The 24,624-nt window shown below is 36.7% G+C and overlaps 1 non-coding gene across 1 annotated transcript; it reads left to right on the top strand.

Annotated features, from left to right (window-relative positions):
• Positions 1-15,583: 15,583 nt before the first annotated feature.
• On the top strand, positions 15,584-15,690 carry LOC141710217 (small nucleolar RNA R71). The gene has a single exon (XR_012570749.1). It is a non-coding gene; the product is annotated as a small nucleolar RNA R71 (small nucleolar RNA).
• Positions 15,691-24,624: the final 8,934 nt, after the last annotated feature.

Here is a 24,624-nt window from a genome sequence, read left to right as displayed (position 1 = left end):
ATTAATAATATCTGAATTGGGCTGACAGCTAGGCCCATTTAGAAGGGCCCAAAACCCTGAATATTAATTAATTACATAATTAATTAATAAGGGATAAGTCAACTGATAAGATAAGTCCTAGTAGGGAAATAAATTCTTATAGATTGCCCTCCAAGGAACCTCATGGGATAAGGAATTAGTTTCCTACCTGTTAGGACTTCAAAGTCCATTCTAATTCAGAGACTTATCCGCCAAGTCTCCTAACTCTAGTCCGATTCAAGGACTTTCAATACTTATATAAGGGGTCACACCCCCACCAATCAAAACTATATTTTTTGACTTGATCCTTGGCAATCATCAAGGTACGTAGGCATCTTATTAAGGCAGATCGAGTCACGAGACACAAGAGCAATCAAATCGAGTCTCGAAGCTCACGAACCCTAGCAGTAAGTACAGTAATTACTATACCTTAGTTTTTGATCCATAACAGTTATGGTTTTGTCAGCAATGTGCGGTATTTAATATCAACTGTATATGACTTCATGGTGTGCGGGGATTATTTGTGTGATTAATTATTAAATTGTATTGGTTTATTTTTAGTTTTAAAAGCGATTTTATGGAGAATCTATTTCTATAAATACTGAGATCTATCTATAAAATCATTTTTATTGCTTTATAATTTTATTAATTAATTATAGGAATTTATAAAATTTATAAACCAATATTTCATCGATTATTTATTCCTAAATGATTTTCTGATTGCATTTATGTGTAAATTCAGTATTAAATTCCAGAACATTTCAAAAATTACGAAACTCATATTTTATCAAGTTTTGAATATTTTGAGAATTTTAAAATAATTTCAGAAATTTTTCGGATTTAAAATCACCCGCACTTTTGTTCGTTAAATCGCTAAATACGAGTCTGATGCGCGTTTCAAAAATGATTTAAAAATTTCTAAAATTTTATTTTATTAGTTTTTAATAATTTCGGGAATTTCAAAAGTGTTTCTGGAATTTTTTGAGTTATTTTACTCGCAACCTTATTCGTTTATTTGGAGAAAACAAATCAGATTCGGGAGAAACTAACTAGGAACGTGTCTTGCAGCAATAAAATTCATGGATACATGTCACTTCTTTTGCTAAGTGGTTGTTGCAGATAATTCAATAAAAAACCAAAAACAAACCCAATTACCCCCACCCCTGTAGTACCCCTTCCCCTCATCTCTCCTCTATCTCGATCACGTCTCTCTGTACTATCTCTCACTCTTTCTTTTCTTTTCTATTTTTCCCCCTGTCCTGTTTTCTTTCGCGGCTATGCTTCTCTTTTCTGATAATTTTCGGCTGCCTTGTTGCCGCCAGTTTTTCCGGTGAGGTGACTATGGTGTGGTTGTGCATGCGTTGTGCGTGTAACTGTGTGTGCCGCGTGTGTATACAGTTGTGTGGGTTGTGTCTTGTGTTGTATTGCTTTGCGTATGATTGGCTTGCTTTTCCGGCTTATTATTTTTCTAGTTGCCTGCCTTTACTTTTCCGGTTTCCTTGCTTGGTTCAGGTGTGGTACACGCGCGTGTGTGTACTTGTTGAATTCAATTTTTTCTTTTTAAATTCTTGATGAATTAAGTAATATTTTGGGTGCGATTAATATATTTAATTATCGGTGAAATTTTCGTAGGACGCCCGATAAAAACGGGAACCTGCGAATTTTACCACCGTCGATAACGGGAACCCGCGAATTCATCCGACGGTGGACGGTGATGAATTATTTTTAGTCCTACAATTATAAAAACAATATTTAGTTCATACAATTAGTTAGTTTCAAATATGTAAATTAGTCATTGATTAAAGTTGGTACGTGGGTAATTGAATTTGGATTGTGTTATAGTTTATGACGTCGATTATGTTTCGACGGGTAGGCTGATAAATAGAAGAGACGGTGCCCAATTTTTGGGAAATTAAATTCGAAAATACGGGGACTTATCATGTGATTATCGGGATTACTAGTCGAACGTATATAACTATATAATTATTATCTTACGAAACGTACTTGCGTGTTATGATAAAATATTTTGTAAAATATAACTAACAACCATGTTTGCCCGTAGCGACGGGTATATGTATTTTTTGAAAATGATTACAGAACCGAGTCTTAAGTACATGAACCCTAGTTTTTACATGTATTATAATAATGTATATAATTATGGGTCGGGATTTGATATCGTTCGGGTTGAATTGATAACGAGGATATGTCAAGCATAACTGGTTGTCTCACATAGGGTATTTCTACTCTATAGGTCCTAGTCGGAAGACCCGAGGGTTGAGGTCAGACTAAAGATAGCCTAGTGATCAGTCAACAAGCTGAGCAAGGTTCTAATCGAATGACCTGAGTGTTGGAAGTCGGATGCAGGATAGTCTAATAGTTAGGCGATAAAGCCCGAGCGTCCAAATCGGTCCAAGGTCAATCAGTAAAAATTGTAAAGCTCTGCAAGGCAAGTACTACCCCTGACCATATCTTTTATGGTTCAGTAATATATGAATAACTGTTGATTTAAATTTCGTAGCTAAACAGAACGTTTTAAGTTACGTATCCCCTGTAATTAAAAATGTTTTGTTAACTAATGGTTTGGGGAAAGGTAACTTCTGAAAATAAATTATGAATAAATTGGAAAGGTTTTGGAAAGTGTGTTGTGATAGAACTGTTTTGAAAAGAGATAGGTACAAGTGGTTTCAAAACTGGATCAAATAGACCAGATAATTGGATTAGCTTGCGCAAGTGCCCCGTAACGGCCAGGAAGATGGCGTAAGAGGCTAAGTTGGTTGCGCACCCTATTTAAACCACTTAGTCCAGCATGAAAGAGACCTAGAAAGCCTCTGAGTTCTGAAACAAATTTTATGGGATGGCAGATGGAGTCGTCCGGTGATGATAGCCTGATCAGCTATCTCATCATTGATCATCCAGTACATATATCTGAGCGAGATTTTACGGTTCCCGTAACAGAACAAATGGCTTTACGGTCCCCGTAACAGGACAGATGGTTTTGTGGTTCCTGTAATGGAATATATGATTTGAAAATGAAAATAGCATGCTAAAATTAGACTTTGATATTTGCACAGTACATGACTGATGTTATTGTTTTACAGAGCATGCTAGTTTTGGATATCCAGTTTATACATGTTTTACTTATTTTTTAACAAGTTATGATTTCTATTTCGATAATTATTTTATCATAAATTCTTTTACTTGTTATTCATATAGTGGTACTGCTGAGCAATTGATTGCTCACCCGTGCAGAATGTTTTATATATATATTACAGATGCCTAGGAGACTTTTCCGTCATAGTTAGGGCAGAGTTCCAGTTCCTTCCGTACCAGGCTCCTCTGAGGTAGTTGTGTCAGACCATATGTGGTCTGTTGAGTTGCTGTATTATGTTAGTGTGTTAGATTTGTTAAATAAGTTTGGTTTCGTAATAGTTGTAACCTAAGTCATACTTAAACCTGGAAAAGATCTTGGTAAAGGGGTCGTGTTTATTTATTATTATTGAGTTGGATTCTATTATGTTTGTTGTTATTGTGTTGTTCGTGACGTTAACTCCTGACCCAGGGGTTGAGGCCGTCATATTTTTCATTTTCTTCTAACACCTGCAATTAGGATGCCATGTTCCTTTTGTGCATTATCAACCCATGTGACTCTGTCAGCTTCTGTCAAGTCCCTTTCAACTGCTATCTTTGTTGATTATTTGTTGAAGCTTCATAGGTTTTATCCGTTGACACTATGTTGGTTTCATCCATTGAAGATTTCCGTTGATGGCTTCACTGGCTTATCTATTGAGGGCATATCAGTTATCCGTTGAAGCTTGTAGAGTCATTCGTTGAATCTTTGTAAATTAAAAATTGAAGTTGTTTCCATAGCAGTTCATACTCTTTCACTTATAAAAAATTACAAGGCATTTTATATTTATAATTAACCCACCTATTTTGTATATGTTTCTAGTAGTCAACATGATTTAGAAACTACGAAATCTATCAAATCCACCACCTATTCTAGTGTACAGAATGTGCTACATACTTATTGATATAAGCTACTCCTTCAACGGATAGATAATTGTGGTTATCTTTTGAAGGCTACAAAAGACATTAAATAAATCTACTTAAGGTGTTTTGATGAATTATCATCAAGACTACAACATATTCCTAACAATAACCCCCAATTTACGTCTAATGGAATCAAAGGAATAAATTCAGGTTGACATAATGATAACAAAATGTCCTATAAAACTAATACAATAAAAAGTAGATAAATTGTAAAGTGCTGCATTAAAATGAATTGTACAAAGAAGGTTTATAGAAGTGTACATGCCATTTTCAAGTTGCTCATCTAGATTGAGCTAATCATTTCTTTTTCCTTGATTCCCTTGTTTTCTTCCCCAATTTCTCATTTTTTTCCTCTATCTGAAGTTGGAGTTGTCTGTAGAATTCAGCTTCATCTTCTTCATTGATATCCAGCATCTCCTGCAATTCCTTGAGAGTTTCATTGCTTGAAATTTTGAGCTGGTCTGAAAAGTCTGAATAGTCTTTTGACATACTTTTCATCCCTAAACTCTATAATCTAGTAGGGCTTCATGTGCACTCTATTCCTAGTGTTTGGAATAGTTAAAAATGGGTGAGTAAATGTCTCAGCATCCAATGATATAGGCTGTAAAAGGGTGAGTAAATGTCTCAGCATCCAAGGAGATAGAATCTATAACAGCTCTTTATTCTTGCTGATATAGCCTCTCCTTTTCGGCATCACTGACATTCATTGACTCACTAGCAATGGCTGCCACATTCATACCACAAGTACCTGCTTTTCTCTCTTGATCTCTCTTTTCTTGCATCAGGGGCTCCCCTTGGCTCACACCACTCACACCCTCACCTTCATCTACTAAGGTGGGACTCCACTCACTCACTTTTGCCACACCTGAAAAAATAGTGTGCTTTAATAAAATATCTTCCTCTCCTTTTGCCTGGGAGCAACCCAACCTCTCACTCATTTCACTCCCTTCCCTCATTCCTAGAAGTGATTGAACAACTACTAAGTCATCTACACTTGTAATATATTTAGAAATGTCAAGTTGTGTAGTGACTTTCAACATATGTGAAATATCCGTTGAAGGTGTAGTTGTGATTGTCAAAGGATAATTGTTGTGAAGAATATCTGTTGAGGACAATCACTTATCAACCGATGATGGATATCCATTGATGAAGAATAAATAAGAGGAATAAAAATTGAAACTATTGTTGAGTCTGTGGAGATTGATTTTAGATTTTGGTGCACAGACTCTTCAACAGTTTGAGAAAGAATGACAAGTGATCCAACAAATCATCAATTAGATGATGACCACTTGTTTGAATATTTGGCTCCTTCATGAGTTTGAGAGATGGAGAATTAGGAATTGATGTAGAAATCATGTCTACATCCAGATGGATGGTTGGAGAGCTTTGTGTTTGAGGTGTATCGATTACTAAAGAGTGGGGCTGTGACTCCACATTTACTGGAGTCACAACAAACTGATTTTGAGAAGGTGTAAATACCAAGTCTTTGACTTGGGAATTCATAGTATATGTACCCTGTGACTCCCCCATAGGTTTAGATTTCTTCTTTCTAATGTAAGTTTGGGCTAGGTCTTTAGTGTCCCTCCCCCTTCTGTTCCGTGCTCCTGGTTGGGAGTTTATTTCAATAGTCCTTTTGGGAGGATGCAACTAGGGATGTGCTAATTTCCTTTGCAACAACTACAGTCTGTTGAGAGACTGCAGTATGGCTAGCTTGGGTCACACTTGCCTCGCCCTTCTTATTCTTTGGGATTCTTTAATTTTCACCCTTTCCCTCACCTTACTCACCACCATGTTCACTCCCCTTAAGTGTTGTGGTGGTTTTTACATCTAGTGTCTTTTGAGAGACACTAGTGGTTGTTTTCTTTGGCTTGGATTTTAAAATTCTTTGTTTATTGGCTTTGGTAGGAATCTGTTTGGTCACTATGACAGATTCCATAACCACGATTGAAGGCAAAGAAATTGGAGGTTAGGAAGAGATGAGAGTAGAATTATTTACCTCACTTATCTGAGGTGCATCAATAATGGGAAGATAGTTGAGGGGCACCTCACGGTCCAAATTATTTCTAATCAAATATGCAAGAACTCTTTTCTCTTGAACCCAACAATCAAGCTTGTTGTTTAGGTTCTCAATAACCAAATCCTTAGAAACATGGTTGGCTAGCATCATGAGAAATCTAGCATAGTACATATTCCTAGGTATTTTCTGAATATCTCCCAATTTATACCCTATTTCTAGCATAACATAGTTGCTAAAATCAAAGTACTTATCATACAATAACATGTAGAGCATGTTAAGCAAAGCAGAAGTAATAGCATCAAAGTTGCTAATTTTGCCAAAAAATACCTTAATAAAAGCATCACACGGATAACTCCACACTTTCCTAAGTCATTTTCTCTTAATACTACCAAGACTAGCTATATCTAGAGAATAACCCATGGAATTAGGCATATTAATTACATCAATGTCAGTGTCTGGAGCAGTTGTGTTATTTTCAGGAAGTTTGAAACAAGATTGGACAGTATCAGAATTAACACAGTAATTGTTACTTTTGAGAGTAAAGGTAAGAGTCATGTCCTCTGAATAAAAAAAACAGTAGCCCAATTTGCTTCTATTACATCATATTATATGACTGGTGACTCGAGCATAGAGTACTTGAGTTTGCAGTTGCTAATGAACTCCATCATTTTGTGTTAGTCGTCATGCGCAACACTCTTGTCTACCATGCTACAAAGTTGTTCTTCTCATACACATATCATGTCTGAGACATGATCTTCACAACTGGTGTCATTTTTGCTAGATATTCTGTTATAGAGAGAAAGAGGGTTTTGGAGATGAAAGAGAGTAAATTTCCCTTGTGAATTTAGAGAAAGAAAAAAGTGAGATATGAAAATGAAATTGGATTTTATACTTTCCCAGATTAAGACAAACAAATGATTAAAAAAGTAAATACCCAATGATAATTGCCAAAAATAACCATTTAAAAATAAAGTAAACTATAGAAATTTTAAAATTATCCATTAACATATACATAGAGACTATAAGTATATACCAACGGATACAGTTTTAAAATCAACGATTATGATTGATAAATGGATATCAAATACACCATTATCCATTAAAGGATAATGTAGTCAGAAATATTTTTAACCATCAACGGATAATCCTTATCCGTTGAAAGAGTAATTTTGACTTAGCCAAAAATTACTTTTTCATGACTTGATCAAGAAAATCAAATTTGTTTATGGCTGTATTACAAATTACATAGACATCAAAAATAGTAAATTAAGAGTAGTTTAGCATACCTAACTCACTTACCAACCTGGTAAAAGTTGATTCATGAAGTGACTTGGTAAAGATGTCTGCAAGTTGCTGCTCACTTGGAATAAAATGAAGTTCCATAGTACCATTCATCACATGCTCTCTTATGAAATGATACTTAATGTTAACGTGTTTGGTCCTTGAATGTTGCACAGTATTTTCAGTAACAACAATGACACTTGTGTTGTCATAAATTATTGGAATCTTGTTTACATGTAGACCATAATCCAACAGTTGATTTCTCATCCACAAAATCTGTGCACAACAGCTGCCAGCAACAATATCTTTAGCCTCGGCTATAGAAGTAGAAACTGAGTGTTGTTTCTTACTAAACCAGGATACCAACTTATTTCCTAGAAATTGACAAGTTTCTATTATACATTAGCTGTTATTATAAGAAAATTCCACCAGAGGTAGATGTTCATCCCAGCTGCCTTCAAAATCGATCGCACAAACTCGTAGCATGTCTTCAATCATTTGAATAGTTCTTTCACTTTGCCCATCAGTTTGCGGATGATAAGCGGTACTCATGTTCAATTTAGTTCCAAGGCATTCTTGAAATTGTTTCCAAAATCTTGAGTTGAAACGAGGATCTCGATCGGACACGATAGATATTGGAATTCCATGTCGCATCACAATTTCTTTGAGATACATGTGCACTAGCTTGTCGAGTGAAAATCTTTCGTTGATTGGTAGAAAATGTGCCTTATGGTCCATATAGATCTTACACCTTTCTCCATACATATCATGTTTCCTAATCTTTCAAAACAAATATTATTACTGTTAGTCCCAATTATGAGTAGGATACTTCTGCTCATAAGGTTTCGGTTGTCTGGGTGCATATACAATAACTTTATTGTGCTGCATCAACACACATCCTACTCCCTTATGAGAAGCATCACTATAAACTACCAAATCTCCTTGATACTTTTAAAGTGATAAAGCAGGTGATGTAACCATTCTCTCTTTTAAATTTCACAAAACTCTCTTCACACTTTCCCATTTCATCTAAACTCCTCGCTATTCCTGGTAAGCTTCATCAAAGGTAGTGCAATTTATAAGAAATCTTGCACAAATTTTCAATAATAACCAGTCCCTGGTGAAACTTCTTACTTTTTTTGGTGCTTTTGGTCTTTCTTTATTCATAGTAACTTTAATTTCTACTGGATCTCCTTTGGTCTCCTCCTCACTGACTTTTTATGCTTTCTACAATCAAAACTTTCACCTTGGAAATTTTCCATACAACTTCTTTCTTCTTCGACTTCCCAGCTATCATTAAATACTTGCATGATCCTCCTTTGATTTTAAGTAACATAAATACAACTTATTCGGATCTTCCTTCAAGATTCTGTTCATCAAGTTTAAATATTACTAGTATATCGGTTAATCCAAATGACAATACTAGAATTTTATAGCACCAATACTTAGTTTTGAAAATTATCCTTGATATGTCGATAGATTCAATCTCCAATTGATAACATCCAAAGCTTAAATTATTTTAGAAAATACTCTGCTTCTTTCATCTGATCAAATAAATCATTAGTTCGAGGTAATGGATACTTGCTCTTGATAGTAAACTTGTTGAGCTTTCACTAGTCGACACATAATCTCCTACTTCCATATAACAAATAATACAGGTGCACCTTATGGGATACACTGGGTCTAATCACTTCTTCTTCTAGCATTTTTTGCATCTGCCTTGCTAACTTCCTCATTTTAACTGGTGCCATTTTGTGTAAGCCCTTGGTCACTGGCTTCGTCTCAGGTGCTAAGTCAATCACAAGCTTCATTTCTCTATCTGGAGGAAATGTTTATAACTCATCTGGAAACATATCTTGAAACTCCTTAATTGCTATAAAATCTTCAAATTTTGTTTGCTTCTGACTTTTATTTATCTCACAATCACCATAATGCTCCCATCTTGATCACTGTAATCATCGTTAACAAATTCTTTACCCTCCTGCTTCTTTTATACCTCATCATATTCTCATTTGACGTCTTCAGGACTATCTTTTCATCACGATGGTTTGTCTGGGCATCACGCTTAAATAGTTAATCCATTCCTTAGAATAATGTCAAATCCTCTTATCTCAAATGATATCAATTCTTCACAACTTATTGCCAGAAATCTCAATTCCACCATTGGTACTTACTTATTCAACAATTACACATTCTTGACTTGCTAGTCCTTTAATCATAATCTTTTCAATTCAACAGGGTAATTCATCATATCAACAAAACCTTGAGAGATAAACATTTAAGTTTCTCTCACATCTTTTAATACTTTAACGCGTAAGGTATCCACAATAATCATTCACGTCACCGCATCTGTATTCTGAATAACATATTTCACAGACATATCATAAACTCTCGTTCTTGGAGATGTATTCCTTATTGGAGTAGATTCCCTTGGCTCTTAGTGGATCCTTCACTGGGACTAGTGATTGTAATCCTTTCCATATGCCCTGGTTTCCCTCCCATGCATAAGAGGTAGCTGGAACTTTGTCCGCTTGGTTCATAATACGTTAATTTCTGTTTGAAAAACTCTTGCAAAGAACGAAAGTACAACGAAACAACTAGAAGGATTCACAATTCAACAAAAATTAGAGTTGAAAAGAAAGAAGAAGTAAGGATTTGAATATGAATGAGACAACCTCATTGGTACTTAAGATGGCCAGTCTTTCGTACCATATGGCATATAGCACATGATTAGTTGGCGTCCCACCCGACTCTTCGTCATCCCGACAAAGCATCTCACTATAACACTGTTTGTCCCAATCAGAGAGCAAAACTTGAGCGGAACAATTAAATTTGAAAGGAATGCAATATCCTCCTTTTTGATATCATCATAAGGAGTTTATAAAAAAAAGTTCATACATTTTTAGGAATTAAAAAGGAATATACGCTGTAATATTGAAGACAAGAACGATACCATTGGTCACCATGCACATTTCACTTGTATTCATCTTTCGAGCTTGTTCGATCATATCCCAATTGTGTCATATATCAACTTTAGAAAGTACGCTAAAATGCCTTCGCAAATTAAGCATTATGGTAGATTCTTACTTGTTAGGTCTTGCGTCTTTAACATCGCACATACATGTATAATACTTTAACAATTCGATCATAATGACGTTCCTACCAGATAACTTCGAGTTTCCTCTTTTTAATTTAGAATAACCACGAATCATTCAACATAACGATCCTTTTGTTAATAATATTCTTCTTTTAGAAAAGTCTGGAAATCTTCCCAATCTTCTTCGACACGCCCAGGCTCCTTTTAAATCAATGAATTCTTTAAACTTTAATGGTCTCTGCAACTTGATGAATAATTACTCCGTACGTGGATTCTGTTATTAACCTTGTCAAACAATATTTGCACCTTACCGTTAGGAATAATCAACTTCTTCATAATCGCGGGTTACTTTATTCTCTGAATTAACAATACTGAGACTGAAACAAGCATCCTTCCAGGTGATCCGGGTCTTTTAGCAAACAAAAAACTCAAGTAGTAACTTGACAACCAATGTTTAAAACTCATTTTATTCCAAAAGGCTTTTAGGAATTTTGTAAGGAAAAATCTTTTTCGAAAACTTGTTTAAAATTTTTAAAAATCACAAATCTGGTTGTCCTTACTATATAAGTTGCATGTTGCCCTTCCTACCTATCACAAGATACTAAATTAAAGAAACAATCACATAAAGGTCCGTTCACTTCAATCTACCTTTTCTCCTTTATCGTGTCCATTTTCCTTCCTTAATCGACGAAAACTTCAATTGTCGTTGCATGTTATCTTATTCGTAGCTTCACATCAAGGATTTCATACTGGTGATACTCCTGTTATCAACTTTGCAATCGTTAAGTGGAACAGACTATCCAATAGTCAATAAGTCGGCTAATATCACATCACCTTGTTACTATAAATATATCATATCGTCATAACACCATTATCTAACTTCAAGAAAATTCCAGATCCATAATCTCCTCTAACTCTCTCTTTTCAATACTTATCTAATCCATTCCACATGCTAGTTATGGGTGGCCTAATTAATAATGGCTTCTTTTAACCTGATAACAGCTATCCTCCGGAACACTTAAATTTTCTTTCTAAACTTCTTCTCACCTTTATTTATATCTCAAGTACTCACCATTTACAGTAACCTTCAAATCCATCCTCGTAGGTACTGTTGCTTCATAGGACAAGTTTTAAACTGAGGGTATAGAACAGGATGTAGGGTAAACTAAAGAGATACACTCACAGCCGAATGTCCAGTAAAACAAGAATAAACAGATGGAGGTTCTTAAATAGGTAGTCTTATATCAAGAGGTAGTAGAATAACGTAGAATAGCTTGAAGGGGTAAAGCTATTATAGCAGAAGGTAATACCAGTAATACTGATGAAAAAAACAAGGTGCGAATCAAATCTGGGAGAAAATGACAATCCTTGAACAGAAGGCTCTGAATGATCAGATGATACAGGGAAAACAGGATCTGCCATTGCCGTTATCTGGAAATCACGTCACAAGCTAAGAATCCCGAATCGCAACACGAACCGTGCCGGAGACCTAATACACATTTGCACTCTACCTCACAACGTCTTATCTTTCTATTTCCTATTCCTAAATTTAACCCTCTACCCAATACCGACAATCTAGGCTTGTTTCAGTGACTTATAAGCTGTAGCTCTGATACCAACCTGTTGCGCCCTCCAAACTCGGGTCAGAAGTTTGGGGTCCACAAAACATACATAATATATATAAACCTGTATATAAAATATTATTTGCCAGACCCTGCTTTACATAACCACGGATCGCAACAGGTTAAAGTATGAAAACAAGCCACAACCTTAACTTTTATTACACATACCAAATCCCAACTAATTTAACTTACAACTGATAATGAAATTATTCTTACAATCTTCTAATCTCACTACCATATGAAGCTCATGCTAGCTCGATCCAACTTAAACTGGAATCCTAGCTCGCACTTTGGACTGAGGGACTTTACTATCATTCATATCCTTTTTAACTATAAAATATATAAAAAATGATTCGCAAGAGTGAGTTAACTAGCTCAGCAAGTCATAATAACGATAATTGAGGTTAAACAATGATCAAATGAGATGATTCAGAGGAATCAAGTTTCATTTTAACTAATCATTAGAATTGGATATTCATTTTAAATTTTTAAAAACAAGGTTAGGCTGCTGATCAGTCATGCACTAACCCCGAGCAAAGCACACAGCTCTGCTCTACGAACTGGATCCAAGGCAAACATTGGCCTAATTCGACCACGAATCTGGTCCATATAAAGAAAACTATCCAATTCTAAAGCAGTTCCATAGGATAAACAATATAACTCAATAAATAAAGATCATAATTAACAGTAATAAAACATTTGTATAAGAGCATGGTGAAAATTCATGGGTACCACGAGGGTATGTAAAAGTATATAAAAGAAATGGCCTTCAGCCTATAGGAGAATCGGGTATGAGAGGAACAATGATTTTATAAGGTTTAGTTCTTTGATGTCACAAGGTATGGTTGAGTATAAAAGTTTATGTAGGTTCAAACAATTATGTTCCAGTGTTTGCTATATGATGGGTATATATATTTTTAGAGTAGTATCGTATTTGTGTGGTTTAGTATCTGGTAAACCAACAAGATATGGTTCACAAAGAATGAGGTTTACGGCTCAAAAATCAAATGATGTGGCTCAGGTTCAAGACTGAAGGATTCAAAGTACTTTCAATATAAAATAGAGTTATTTGAATACTTAACAATATGTCATGAGAGAATTTAGAAATATTTACATTATATCTCAAAAAAAAGTTTAGAAGTACTTGCCTTGCAGTGCTTTACAACCATTATTGATCGACTATGAGCTGATTCTGACGCTCAGGCTTTAACATCCAACCACTAGATCACATTGGATTCGACTTTGACACTCAGGTTTTTCTGTTGAAACTCTACTGAGCTCGTCGACTGACTAGTAGGTCATCTTTAGTCCAACGTCCACTTTCGGTTTCCCGACTAGAACCTATAGGGTCAAAATACCCTATGTTAGACGTCCAGGTATGCTTGACATATCCTCAATGCCAACCCTACCCAAATGACAACAATCCCGACTCGTACTCAGGTACAATACTATAGTTTACGCAACATACAGGATTCACATACTCAAATCTCGATTCAATATTCGTTTTCGGAAAACACGTATGCTCATCGTTTTAGGAAACAAATTGTCCACTATATTTTACGGAATATTTATTTAGAATTATATAACTATTTACATTCGACTGGTAGTTCCGATATGTTACAGCGTATGTTCCCAAAAATCGGGCAGCGCTTCCTTTGCTTATCGGACTACCCGTCGAATACAATCGACGTCAAACCAATCCACCACAATCGCAACAACCATCCGAATACAACCCCCAACCACTACTTCAAACCAACAATATCAATCAAAATCCATACACTTTTAAATTCCAACCCAATCACAATTATTAATTATTACTCGTATTTTATTATCATTTATTTATTTTCAAAATATTAGGACTCAGAATTAATCATCACAGTCCACCGTCGGCTCGCCGAGGCTCATCGCCAACGGTGGTAAAATTCGCGGGTACCCGATTAATTTCGGGTTTCCAACGTGTATTTCACCGATTACGAAATTAATTTCCCGATAGCAATTATTTATTTCACAAAATTTAATCAATTAATTCCTGCAAAATTAAATGAAAATATCAAAACCCACTGCACACAATCAGCCTTAACATTAGTGGCCCAATTAACAGGCCCAATAACACAGTCCAACAGAGAAACAGGGGAGCACAGGGACACGGCCAACAAACACGGCCACCGCCGTACACACAACATACACTAACACACGTACACAACACACACACTTCACATGCACACACACAGTATCACACACACACACGAACACATGTATACACACACAACATATATATAACCAAACGGAAGCCACCAAGCCTCACCGAATCCGGCGGCGGCTGATCACCGGAAAAAGAAATAGGCAACAGGAACCGAAGAGAAACAGGGGAGGGAAGAGTGAACAGAGCACCGAGATGGAAACGCAGAGAAAAGAAAAGAATGAGACGAGAGAGAGATTTCGAGGAGAGAAATGAGAGATTCCAGGGAGATGTGAACGAGAGAGAGACAAAGATCTGGGATGTTTATCCCTAAAACAAATAAACTGACTCAGCCTCATATTAACCAAAACAAAACACGTGTCCTTGTATCGCATTATATAATTCCTAATTCGTTTCTCTGATAATTTAACGAATCAACGGTACTTTTAAAATTTATCAAAAAAAATTGAAATTTTAATACCAAAAATCTTTAAATATTCAAAAGTTATTGAATTGAAATTTTCATAATTTTTAAACCATTTTTGAATCGCACTTTATACCCATATTTCACAATTAACGAACCGAGCTACACTTAAAACAGATTCAGAATATCACGAAAATAGTCTTAAAATGTTACAAATATCCTGAAGTTAATAAAAACATAAATTTCGTAATTTTAAAATAATTCCTGAAACACAATTATACCCGCTTTTAACAATTAAACGAATCAACGCGCGGGTTAAATTAATCCCAAAAATTTCCAATATAATTTTAAAACTCTCGGAATATTCCACACTTCAATAAATATGAGTTTCATAATTTTTGAAGAATTCTAGAATTAAATATGGATTTTACAAATAAAAGTAATCATAAAATCATTTAAAGATAAATAATTAATAAAATATTGATTTCTCAATTTTATAAATTTCTAAAAATAATAATTGTAATTATAAAATAATAAAAACAATTTTTAGAGACATTCCAAGTATTTATGCGAATAAATTTGCATTAAATCCACTTTTTAAAAGTGAAACAATTCAATACCACTCCATAATTAACTACGTGAAGAACCCGGTACACAATAAATCACACATAGATAATAATCAAACAATACATAGCGGTCAAAACCAATACACATATTTTATTGATTTTATACTTCCACAATTACATATTTAAATAATTCAAAAATATACGAGTCATTATAATAAGCTTCCTCATAGCTCTTTCCCCATAATGCTCCACCTGATGCTGCATCATGTATGGGTCTAGCCTGTGCTCCCAAACCATTATAAAAATAATTGATAATCATCCAATCTGGCATGCCATGATGAGGACACTTCCTAAGAATCTCCTTGTAGCGTTCCCAAGCTTCACATAGAGTTTCTTCCGATTGCTCCCCAAATTAAGTAAGAACATTCCTGATTGCAGCTGTCTTCGCCATAGGGAAGAATTTAGTGAGAAACTTTGAAGCAAGATCCTCCCAAGTAGTGATAGAACCAGATGGTAGAGAGTGTAACCAACTCTTAGCCTTTTCCCTCAGAGAGAATGGGAATAGTCTCAGTTTCACCGCATCCTCGGACACACCATTGAACATGAAGGTGTCGTAGATCTCTATGAAATCCCTGATGTGCATACTTGGATCTTCTGTTGGAGAACACCCAAAATGGACTGAATTATGTACCATCTAAATTATTCCAGGCTTGATCTCAAAGGTATTAGTTACGATAGCTGGCCTGACAATGCTAGATTGAATGTCATTGATCTTTGGTTAAGAATAATCCATCAACGCTTTCGTTGCTGCTGTTGGATCTCCCATTGTAATGAAAATCATAGAACCTGAAACACACACAAATAAACCGTGAAAGTAAAAGAATCCGAGTCGGTGAACTTTAACCACCATTGATGTCAAGCAAATAAACTAAAAATTATTACCGAGTCCCCGGCAGCGGCGCCAAAAACTTGTTAGGGCGAAAACACGTGCTAAAATTACACTCAAGTATACACGTTCGCAAGTAGTATGAGATATAGATCATATCCGTTCCCACGTAAACTGGTTTAGGTTAATTTTAGTTATGCACTTATGCAAGAAATTATGGTTATCGTTCAATGCTAAGACAAGTAACAAATTGTGTTGATTATACTAATTAAACTAGCAGACATTAACTAAGAGAATAAAAGTGATTGAATTAACTATATGAGACAAACATGAGATTCCAACTTCATTACTACTTCATTCAAAGTCATTGTTCTTAACCTTAGCATGTAATGGCGATGACAACTAATCAGATAACACAAAACTAGTAAACGCCAACTTTTGTTGCACGAATACCCTACTACCAGACATCCACAAAAGAGATAGAAGCTGAAAAGATACCAATTATGTTGAGACCCTATATGTCTATAGAATTTGATAACATAAAGGTTTAATGAACAAGTCATCTATCGTGATTACATAGGGCAAGTAAGATGGTTTAAATTACCTACGAATCATGCATAACAAATACATGAACTTATGCTAGCATGGCAAGTTCTAAACCTCTATATTCACTTTTGCTTCAATAGAGATTAACACGCTATCTTATATGTTAGCTACGCACATAAGACGAATAAGAACAACCAATACTAGGATATCATTCAATCAGCACACACCAAGATATTGAAACAAATTAACTATAGAAATCCATCAGTAAATCTGTTAGAACCCCACGATAATGATTAGTTTATAACCGAATTCATCATCACCATGGGTTCCAATGAAAACATTATAATAAACAATATAAGAGTATTAGGGTACAAAGATAATCGAAAACAAGCATCCAAGTATCAACTATACTAAAGAAAAAAATTCATCTTTTCCGTAGCCGTCTTGTGATCTCTAGGTCTATTTATGGCTCTCCCCGGTCTCCTTGTTGTTAAAAACGTCTTATTTAGGGTATATATGGGATTCAGGATCAAACTGGGCTTCAAAATCTCTAAATCGAACTCGAATCAGGAATCTGGCTGAACGGACCAGCGCTGCCTCCTCGCATACCAGAGCGGGCACGCGCTATTTCTGGAAGTCTGGCGTGGCAGCCCCACATACCAGCAGGGGCGCGTCGTGCTACTGTAGTTGGGGAGACCATTCATTGATACAGGCCGAACTCTGATCGATGTACAGAAGGGTGAGCTTACTATGAGGGTTCAGGGTCCAACGTTACCTTTAATGTCTTCAACGTAATGAAATTTCCTACTGATGAAGAGGAGTTCTTTAAAGTAGAGTTGGTCAACTTTGTAATGATTTCAGAGCTCGATCAAACGCTAAGGACTAATGCCTTAGAGAGAGCCTTAATAAGGGAATTTGATAGTGAAGATGAAGAGGGGGCAGAGCAGCTGCAGTATTTGAATTCTTCTCCATGGAAAAGGAGATTATACTTGCCATTCGAGTCTCTTAGATTATAAGAGCTTAAAAATTATCAGGAGCGTCTCAAACCATCTATTGAGGAAGCTCCCACACTTGAACTAAAACAACTGCCTGATCACTTGAGGTATGCTTTTTTAGGTGATGCATCTACTTTGCCTGTTATTATTGCATCTGAACTTTCAGGTAGTGATGAAGACAAGCTCTTGAGAATTCTGAGAGAGTTTAAATCATCAATTGATGGACTATAGCAGATATCAAGGGAATCGGCCCTTCTTACTGCATGCATAAAATTCTTCTTGAGGAAGGAAGTAAGCCAACAGTTGAACAGCAGAGAAGACTCAATCCTATCATGAAAGAGGTTGTGAATAAGGAAATTCTTAAATGGATGGATGCAGGGATCATTTATCCTAATTCTGACAATTCATGGATGAGCCTGGTGCAGTGTGTGCCTAAGCAATGAGGAATTACAGTTGTTGCTAACGAGAAAAATGAGCTCATTCCTATTCAGAAAGTCACAAGATGGAGAGTATGCATAGATTATCGAAAGGTGAATAAATCCACCAGGAAGGATCACTTCCCGTTTCTATTCATTGATCAAATGCTTGACAGGTTGGCTGGTCATGAGTATTATTATCTTCTGGATGGGTATTCGGGCTATAATCAGATTTGCATTGCCCCAGAAGATCAAGAGAAAACCACTTTTACTTGTCCTTTTGGCACTTTCATTTTCCGTCGAGTTTCTTTCGGACTTTGTGGTGCACCTGCTACTTTTCAGAGATGTATGATGGCCATATTCTCAGACATAATTGGTACTAATGTGAAGGTGTTCATGGATGAATTTGTTGTGTTTGGGACTTCGTCTGACGAGTGCTTGCATAATCTTGGTTTGGTGCTGAAAAGAAGTGTTGAGACCAATCTGGTGCTCAACTGGGAAAAATGTCACTTCATGGTGCAACAGGGTATCATTCTTGGGCACAAGGTCTCTAGCAAAGGTCTGGAAGTGGATAAGGCCAAGATGGGGGTTATTGAAAATCTTCCTCTACCAATCTCAGTTAAAGGAATCCGCAGTTTTCTTGGTCATGCGGGTTTTTACCGGCGATTCATCAAAAAATTCTCCAAAATCTCTAAACCCTTGTGCAATCTGTTAAAGAAGGATGTCCCTTTCAAATTCGATGAAGAATGTCTAGTTACTTTTGAGAGCTTGAAGAAGAGTTTGACTACAACACCTGTTATTACTGCACCTGACTGGAATGAGCCCTTCGAGATAATATGTGATGCTAATGATTTTACAGTTGGAGCTCTTCTTGGCCAAAGAAAGAAGAACATATGCCATGTGGTTTACTATGCTAGTAAAACCCTTAATGGTGCTCAGCTGAATTACACTACTACAGAGAAGGAGCTTTTGGCGATTGTCTATGGTTTCAAGAAATTTCGATTTTACTTACTTGGGACAAAAGTGACAGTTTTTATTGATCATGCTGCTATTCGATACCTCGTCTCGAAGAAAGATTCAAACCCTCAATTGATTTGATGGATTTTACTTTTGTAGGAATTCGAGCTGGAAATCAAAGACAGGAAAGGTACATAATACTAAGTAACAAAATCATCTCTCACGACTGTAAGAACAAGGTAAGGCTTCACAGGATAACACATTGATCAATGAATCTTTTCCTGGCGAGCAACTCTTTGGGGTGCAAGAAGAAGAACCGTGGTTTTCATACATTATGAACTATCTTTTGAGTAATGTCATTCCCCCAGAACTCTCTTATGCCCAAAGGAAGAAGTTTCTACATGAGGTGAAGTGGTATCGATGGGATGAGCCGTTCTTGTTCAGACAGGGAGCAGATTAGATAATAAGGAGGTGCATTCCGTATAGTGAGATGAAGGGTATTTCGAGAGATTGTTACTCTACTGGGTACGTGGGCATTATGATGGAGAGAAAATAGTTGGCCTTATTCTTCAAGCGGGATTTTTCTGGCCAACTTTATTTAGAAATGCTCATCAATTTATGTTAAGTTGTGATCGGTGCCAACAAGTTGGAAATCTGTCCAAGAGAGACGAGATGCCTCTTAGTTCGCTTCTCGAAGTTGAGATTTTTAATGTTTGGGGAATCAACTTCATGGGGCCATTTATCTCAGCTTGCAATAATCAGTATATTCTTTTGGCGGTGGATTATGTGTCTAAATGGGTTGAGGTTAAAGCTTTTCCAACCAACGATGCTAAGGTGGTGATAAATTTTCTTCATAAGCATATATTCACATGTTTCGATACTCCAAGGGTCATAATCAGTGATGAGGGATCACATTTCTGCAATCGCAAGTTCACTGTAGTAATGGAAAAGTATCATGTGAATCATTGTGTGGCCATAGACTACCATCCTCAAACTAATGGGCAAGCTGAAGTGTCGAATTGAGAGATCAAACGAATCTTAGAAAAGGTTGTGAGTCCTTTAAGGAAGGATTGGTCTTTGAAGCTCGATGAAGCTGTTTGGGCCTATAGAACATCATTCAAGACTCCTCTAGGAATGTCTCCTTTCCAGTTGGTGTATGGTTAGGCGTGTCATTTTCCTGCAGAGCTAGAACATAAAGCGTATTGGGCTTTGAAGAAGCTGAACCTTGATATGGAAGCTGCTGGAGAGAAGAGAATGCTTAAACTTAATAAGCTCGATAAGTTCTGACTACAGGCTTATGAGAACAATAAAGTATACAAGGAGAAGGTCAAGAGATTGCATGATAGGAGGTTAGTGCACAAGTCATTTGTTCCTGGTCAGCAAGTTCTATTGTTCAACTCTCGTCTCTGTCATTTTCCAGGAAAGCTTAAGTCGAGGTGGTTAGGTCAATTCATTGTCAAAATTGAGTTTCCACATGGAGATCTGTAGATTTTTGATAAGCATCTGGACCAAGCGTTCAAAGTAAATGGTCAGAGGTTGAAGCATTACTATGGTTAAATGGCAAACCGTGAGGTGGTGAGTGCCATTCTTGTGAAAATTTGATTTCGAAGTTTCACGTCAAGCTAAAGACGTAAAACAAGTACTTCGTGGGAGGCAACCCATGCATTTATTGTATAGTAGCTTCGGAAAGAAAAAAAATCAAAAAATCAAAGGTTGAAATTTTTTCCAGAAGCACGGCGCGCCCGCACACCATAGCGGTGTGCCCGCGCAACCTGTTTGAAAAAGAAAAAAATAGATAAAAAAAAATCAGTTTAAACCCAATCCCAACCCGAAATTAACCCTAATTCTACCCTATTTCTACATTATAACACTACCACCCCCATCCTATTAGTCATATATATAAATCTCTTTATATACAAACACGTATCACTTTCACTTACAAAACCCTAGCCTCTTTATCTATTCACTACTTAATTCCAATTTGCTATCTATTGTTGTTATGACACTCAAAAGAGTGAGAACCGAGGATTCTAGTGTGGGAGGCACGGTGAACAGATTTTGTTCTCCGGAGGCACAGGCAGAGTTTACCCAGTTGATGTCTAAATCGGTTACAAAGAAGAGAGGTTTCTTACCCACGACTAAGGATGGGAAGCTTTTGGAGATGATTGTTGAGAAGGGATGTGGCAGAATTTCTGTGAGACACCCGATGCAGTCCTGTTGAGCATTATACAAGAATTTTATATAAATGATAAGGAGGACAAGAATGGGTTTTCTGTAGTTCGCGGGTTGACTGTTGATTATACTCCTGAAGCTATTCATCGAGTTATTAATCAACCCACGAGAATTTTGATTGTTGAGGATTGGGTGCAGAAGATTAGGGAGGATTTAGATTTGGATTATATTATTGCAGAGTTGTGTGTTCCAGGCACAGAGTGGAAGTACAAGGCGGGCATGAATGACCCACTTACGTTTCCTACTTCGTGTATGAATAGGTATGCTAGGGCTTGGAACCTGTTTATGTATGCTAATATCATGCCATCTTCGCATTCACATGAGGTTACTGTGAATCGGGCTATTATGCTATGGGGAATTTTGAATGAAGAATATGTTGATCTCGGCTATGTGATTCATCGGATTATGCTGCATTTTCTGTGAAGAGGGACCACGGGGGCGATTCATCATTCCTCCATTGTGACGAGGTTATGCACTGCGATGGGTGTTAGGTGGCCCAGCATGAGCAGCTACAGATGCCGAGTGCTTCCATTGATAGCTCGACGATTCAGCAGCTGAAGGAGTGGTATGGCAGTAAAGCCAATGAGAAGGGCTTGGGTTATACATATGATCATCTACCGGGTGGCCAGCCAGCTGATCAGACTTATGCAGGGGGTTCTTCTCAAGCACGTCAGGCAGCTACTAGATCCTCTCGTGGAGGCGCTAGATCTTCTCATGCACAGCAGACATGGGATAGTTCTGGACTTGGAGATGCTCAGTATAGGAGATTGGCTAGGCGCATGGATGCGATGCATGACATTCACAGTCGTTTTGCTGCGGATTTAACGCAGGCTTTGGGTACTGCTTTCCGGGCCTCTGGTGTTGAGGTCGATTGGCCTATATTTGGAGCTGATTTTGTTTACCCGCCACCTGATACTCCACCCGAAGAGGGTGATCCTACCGATGACAAGGTATGCCTTGTATCCTTATTATTACCTTAAATGAGGACATTGAATATTTTAAGTTTGAGGGTGATAATGTAGGGATTAGTAGTGTGTGTTGTGTCTATATAGATTAATATTACATGTTTAGTGTAGTTTATTCGTATTTTTGCATGATTGTTTGTATATTTGTTCATGTTATTATGTGAGTCCATGCAGTTGCAGTTGCATGTATATAACATGATCCCTTAGGTTGAGATGTTTTTGATTGATTGGGTAATGTTAATTTGAGTGTAGTGATGTTGAATAGAGGGATGATTAAGTCCAAATGAATTGATTTGCATGCCCAGAAATAAAGTTTGTCACATGTCTTATAGGTTGCTTTTGAACTAGATCATGATCAAACTTGTTGTTGTTGAAATTGAATCACTTGGTTATATTTAGAATTTTTGCTATTCCTGTAATGACGTAGGAACATGGATTTTTAAACTGGGGGAAATCTTGGATTTCATTGCTAATTATGAATAAAGCTAGGCTTCAAATGCCTAGTAGCCAGCTCATATTTTTATTAGTAGTCTAGGGTTGAATGAGATGGAGCGAAACGCAGTCATTCAGATTCATTGTAAAAAAGGAAAAAAAAAGGGAAAAAAAGAAAAGAAAAAAAATATGTGTTGTTATGTGTTTATGCAGAATTGGCCAAGGGTGAGCTCTTTAATACTCGAGCAATTAAGTTCTAGAGGACTTTGTGCTTAGTGACCTAAGGCTTTTAGAGTCTGGGATCCGCTAACCTAAAGCTTGCTATATGGGTATTATTGTAAAAGTCTTTTGGGACCTCATTCATAGCACGGTCAAATAAGCATGTGTGTTTATGTGTTCATTATAATAGCCTGAAACCTTGTATAACTTTAGTAAAAATGAGGTGTTGTGAGTCATTATGTGTTTAACATTCATTCTATTTATAAACTTGTGATTATTTTGGAGAAGAATAAGATATGATAATTGATCTAGTGTTGAGAGTATATCGGATAAGCATTTCACATACGCACGTTTCTGGCTTGTAAGTTACTTTGTAGGATTTAGTTGAGCTCTATTTAGAATCATTGCATTCTTTGCGATATTTGCTTATGGTTATGGTTATTCTAAGGGGATCGTTGCATTATCATATTAGTTGCATTCATGCATTCGTTTTGTTTTCAGTGTCGAGTCTGTTTATGCTTGAGGACAAGCATTGATTTAAGTTTGGGGGTGTGATAAGTGGAATTTATATCCACTTGGAACGCTTCATATCGGCTTAAGTTGGTGTTTTGGACTCAAGTATTTGGTATTTTTGATGTGTTTTATGTTTAGTTGTTACAGGGCATTAGTCAGAGGTTCAAATGAGCTTCAAAATGATTTTATGTTGATAAGAGATTAGGGAATAGAGTTGCGGAAGTTTGCATGAAGATCAGAGCAAGAATCAAGAAAATACAGAAAATTCTCCACAGAGTAGGTGCGCGCACTCCTGAAGGAGCACATCCGCGTCCATATTTCCAGAGAGAGAGCGCCTGCGCTAGGTAGAACACGTGTGGCGCCCCAAAACTCGGGGTCAAGAGTCTCGGAAGCCACGCCATCTAAACTCACACAACTCACACTACAATAAATAAATACTCACGCTTCACGACCCCACACTCATCACACACACTTACAGGTTAATATCTTGGAAACGAACCATCATAACTAGAGTAATTGTTAACCATCAAGTGATATTTATTACAATCCAAAAGTAATTAATCTTACCGGGGAGTGACCTTTAGGTAAGGCTAGTCCGCCGGCCAAATATACGTTTCTTGTTTCTTATCTTACCTAAATCATACTTATAAATAAGCCGAACTATAAACAATTGAAAACTAATCCAGTTTATTCTGACTACTTGTGGTACAGCACCAAATAATCTACGGAACAGCTGGCCATTTCCTACCCGTTTCCTGGCTGTGGTTCTCATGGCAGGTATCTTGATTCACTGTTGTGTTGTGTCAATTTAAGAAAATAAGTGTGAGCTATAATGCTCAGCATAATAATGTACAGTATGGAAATGATTGTATGATAACATCATATATTATATATATGTTTTATTCAAAAATAGTTTTCCTTGGTGTCACACACCTTCTTACGAAGACAATTCTTTAAGGGGGTTTTAATAACCTGCGAATACCTTAATAGTAATCCCAGCACCTAGGCTTGGGTTATGGTATTGCATTTCAATTCCAATTGGAAGAGTTTGGACATTCACCAGAGTCACCGCATACGATGATCAGTCGTACTACGGAAATAGTAACATTTTCTACTAGTAGAAGGACGAAACCGTCATCCCTCGGGTATCACTCTTGCCACATTCGGGCTACGTGTCCCATTTTCGGGTATACACATACTTCATAAGTT

The sequence above is a fragment of the Apium graveolens genome, chromosome 2 (assembly GCF_009905375.1).
Source record: "Apium graveolens cultivar Ventura chromosome 2, ASM990537v1, whole genome shotgun sequence".
NCBI lineage: Eukaryota > Viridiplantae > Streptophyta > Magnoliopsida > Apiales > Apiaceae > Apium > Apium graveolens.
This window is presented reverse-complemented; position numbering and strand designations above follow the sequence as displayed.